Source organism: Microtus oregoni, unplaced genomic scaffold, assembly GCF_018167655.1.
Source record: "Microtus oregoni isolate MIOR12 unplaced genomic scaffold, Mior012 000015F_ref0000493, whole genome shotgun sequence".
In the NCBI taxonomy this organism is placed as follows: domain Eukaryota; kingdom Metazoa; phylum Chordata; class Mammalia; order Rodentia; family Cricetidae; genus Microtus; species Microtus oregoni.
In genome coordinates, this window is record NW_024543074.1 from 42393735 (window position 1) to 42398088 (window position 4354).

Below are 4354 nucleotides of genomic sequence, written 5' to 3' on the forward strand. Positions count from 1 at the left end.
GGTGTAACTAGGGAGCAAGGCTCCTCGAGATCTCCATTGCAGCAGTGCAGCAGGCTCCCATGATTGCGTCTCAGCTAGAGCTCCTTGAGGAAGAGAAACAGAGAATGTTCTGGACCTTCAAAACACAGAGGGAACATACATCAAAGTATGCAGTATCACACCAATGAGAGTTAATATTAGACTAGAAGGAAGTGATCGGAGGCTGAAGAGGTGGCTCAGCAGTTAAGAGCTCTTACTGCTCTTCAGGAGGGCCTGAGTTTGAGTCTTAGGAACCACATAACCTGTGGCCCACAATTGTCTGTAACTCCAGTTCCAGTGGGTCCAACACCCTCATCTAGATTCCATGGGCACCCACAGATGTGTGACATACATTCATACAGACCCTCAGCATACACAGAAATAAAATGTTTTAAACAGATGAAATGACTTGGCCTGCCCTTTTCTCTGTACGCACAGTAACTACACTAAAACGAAACGGGATCGGCATGCAGAACATTCCTGGATTGTAAACCAATAGTGGCTAATTGCCTGCTGCACCATGTGTCCCTGTGTATGTATATCAGAGTGTATGTACCTGTGCATGTGTGCTTGCATGTAGGTCATATCAATATCTATATTATGGAGCCACTGCTTCCGAATGGAAGCATCTTATTCTGGAGGAGGGGTGGATAAAACTCTGGAAGTAAACAATCGTGATGGTGTCTCAGTGGCTCCTAGCACTTCAAGTCCCTTCCCCCAGGGTTCTATAAGCAATAGCAACTGTTGATGAGACTCAGCATGTTGACTGCCTATTAGTCCTGCAGGGAGTTCTAGAGATGGAGCTTCCATGAGTCACCGCTCACACAGGGGTGGACTTTCAATGACGCCGTTGCCTTTGCATCACTCATGTTCCTTAAAAAGTGTAGTAATAGGAGCGGCGGGGCTGCATCCCCAGCTCCCCAGCCGCCCGGCTAGCTCAGTCGGTAGAGCATGAGACTCTTAATCTCAGGGTCGTGGGTTCGAGCCCCACGTTGGGCGCCATCTGTAGTAATAGGAGCGGCGGGGCTGCGTCCCCAGCTCCCCAGCCGCCTGGCTAGCTTATGCCCCAAAATAATTACACGGACACTGTATTCTTTTAAACACTGCTTGGCCCTTTAGCTCTAGCCCTTACTGGCTAATTCTGATATCCGGATCAACTCATCTCTAATAATCTGTGGGCACCGGTCTTACCGGGAAGATTCTAGCCTACGTCCATCCTGGGTCAGAGCTTCATTGCGTCTCCCAGGGAGAGCGGAGCATGGCATCTCTGTCTGAGCCGTCTTACCTCGAGAGGAGAGCTGTCAAGTCTCTGAGCTCACTTCCTCTTCCTCCCAGCATTCTGTTCTGTTTACTCCACCCACCTAAGGGTAGGCCTATCAAATGGGCCTAGCAGTTTCTTTATTACTTAACCAATGAAATCAACAGATTGATATATGATACACCCACATCAGAAAAGAACCCCAATAAGCTCATTGGTCTGCCAAGCTGACTTGGGGGGCAATTCTTCCTTTTGTTTGTTGTCAGTGCCTTATCTAAGGTGAAGGGACTTTGTTCTGTTTCACTGGGACACTCACGTAACATTTGGAGGTCTTCTATCATTGAACTTGGGGCTCATTAACTCATCTAGATTGGCTGGCCAGAAAGTCCCACAGATCCTCCTCTGCCTTCCCAGCCCAGGGAGTACAACAGTGCCCAGCTTTTACATAGGTGCTGGAGATCCAAACTCAGGGCCTGATGCTTTACCAGCAGAGACATTTCCAAGGCCCATATATTTTATGCTTCTAATGTGTCCACTAGAAATTGCAGAGGTTCCTATGAGCCCCAAGTTGAATCTCTAGTGCACAGCACCAGCCCAGAGTTGCTCTCCCATTTATCAGGTAGAAAGGTCAGGAGCTTTGTACAGAGGAAAATCAGAACAAGGGCATTGCCGGCATTGATGTGGGATCCTTTGTGAATGAAAGCACACCATGTGGGAGATAAGTACCTAGACTGGGATGGAGGCTCTGCCTCTCACTCCCCGTGCCTCAGTTTCCCTCTTTGCTAAAGAGAGGCCTGGCTGAGTTGGAAGCTGAACCCTCACAGCTCTCTGGTTCTCTGGCTGATCACGTCAAGGCAGGCCATCACTCACACTGCTGGGGATGAGAGGATAATCTCCATCTGTGGCACTGTTCCAGAGAAGGAGCCCTGGAGAACCCCAATGGCTGACACATGTCAGAGTGTCACAATATTGATGATGTTCCCAAGAACACAGAGGCTGCCCGCTGCCACCGCTGACTGAGACATGAGCTCTTGCCAAGCAAACACTGTCAGTCTTTCTTTTGATCACTGACACTTGCCTTGACCAAGGAAGTTCTGGGGCAAAAAATGGAGAAGTATTTACCCAACGTTGATTCTATATCCAAGATGGCCAAAGTCCCCTGTTGGTAGTTAAAATCCTACCCAAAGTGCCTTGGAATGTAATTTTAACCAGGAATTTTAGAGACGCACAAACCAAAATGAGCCTGCTGGACAGCAACTGTGGCTCCTTGCAGGGGATCAAGCAGGCCACCCTTCCAGCACTGATGGGGGAGGGACTTACAAGACTCCACCCCTAGCTGAGGAACTTTGACCTTGATGGGTTGATGGCAGCTAAGGGAGGCAGAGTCAGCTTTCTTCAGGTCTGTGATGTCTGGCAGGTTTCTCACCTTCCAGTGGATGGCCCCACACGCATGCGCACAAGGGCAGCATTAATTGGGTTCAATGGGTTATTAAAAACAAACAAACAAACAAAAGACCTGGAGTTCAGAGGATGATATGATGGTAGGGGTGTCTGGGAGGAGCAGGAAGGGTTGTAGAGTATAGATTATAATCAAAATATGTTGCATATCTATATGAAATTCTCAGAATAAGCTAAAATACATGTTGAAACAAGAAAGAAAATGATGGTCCTGAAATAAGGACACAATCAATAGGCCTGGTGTTCTCGGGAGAGGGCTCTTGGAAATAGGGAGGAGCCAAAAGATGGGTGCCGATGTAAACACAGTCATGGAGAAGACAGCCACGCAACTTCTAGGAAATGCCTACAAGTCTAACAATGCCAAGGATTTCTGGAAGCAGGACTAGCTAAAAGAAGTGAGAAAAATCCCTCTCCAGAGCAGCAGTTCTCAACCTGTGGGTCATGACCCCTTTGGGGATCACATATCAGATAATTACATTATGATCATGACAGTAGCAAAATTGCACTTCTGATGTAGCAATGAGATAATTTAATGACTGAGGGTCACAACAATGTGACCCTCGCAGCATTAGGAAAGTTGAGAACCATTGCTCCAGAGTCATGAGAAGCCTGGCCCTGCCAACGCCTTGTAATGTGCAGCCTCCAGAACTAGTGTGATGTGCCTTGATTTACAACAACGGGGGCTGGGGATGTGGCTCAGCAGATAAAGTGCCTACCATGCAACCACAAGAACCCGAGTTCAGTCTCCAGTACCCATGTAAGACGCCTGGCATAGTAGTGTTGGCAGTAATTCCAGATCTATATAGGCAGAGACCAGTGAACTGCAAGTTCAGTGAAAGACTCTGACTCAAACTAAGGTGGAAAGAAACAAAGGGAGACACCAACATCAACCTCTGAGCTACCCCCACATACACGCACACTTATGTGCACACACATCCAAACAAATCCCACCTCGGACTTGATGCTTGGTGCTAGATGACATCATTTAACCCTATTCACCCATGTGGTTGGCCCTCCTGTTATCCTATACTTTACTGGTGGGAAAAGAGAGTAAAGGTTAAATATTTCTCAAATTTGTACACTGGGAAAGTCAGGTCCACTTCCTTACCAATGCCAAGATTACAGCCTTCTCAGCTCTACCCACCCTCTGTGTTCAAGATCAGTGATAGCTTGTTATAGATATGTCAAGTGAGGCTGGGGGTGTTAAAATCATATTGATAGCACAAGAGGTGTCTTAATCAAAGTCCTTTATCATCATGTATTAATTATAATTAAAGTGGATTTCCTTGTGGCGTTTTCATACATATATGTGACATGTTTTGATCATATTCTGACTCCATTACCCTTTCAGGAGGTCCCATACTGACCAGTTCATCTACAGATGGTTAATGGGTGGAGGTAAAGACATTTTCTTCAGTGGCATAGTGTGGGGACCAGAGGAAGTCCCGAGTGAATGTAATGTAAGCTTCAGGCCCACAGGAAAGTGAGAAAGCCTTCCCTCCTGGTCTGAGTGGGGATGTTGACAGTGTGTGCAGAAGAGGCCCCCTGTAGCTTTCTCCCAAGGGATGTTTATGGCCTAAAGATTGGCTCCTTGTAGAGACTGCTCCTACCAAGATTATT

The 4354-nt window shown here is 47.2% G+C and overlaps 1 non-coding gene across 1 annotated transcript; it reads left to right on the plus strand.

Moving 5' to 3' along the window:
- The first annotated feature begins 944 nt into the window (after positions 1 to 944).
- On the plus strand, positions 945 to 1017 carry Trnak-cuu. The gene has a single exon. It is a non-coding gene; the product is annotated as a tRNA-Lys (tRNA).
- Positions 1018 to 4354: the final 3337 nt, after the last annotated feature.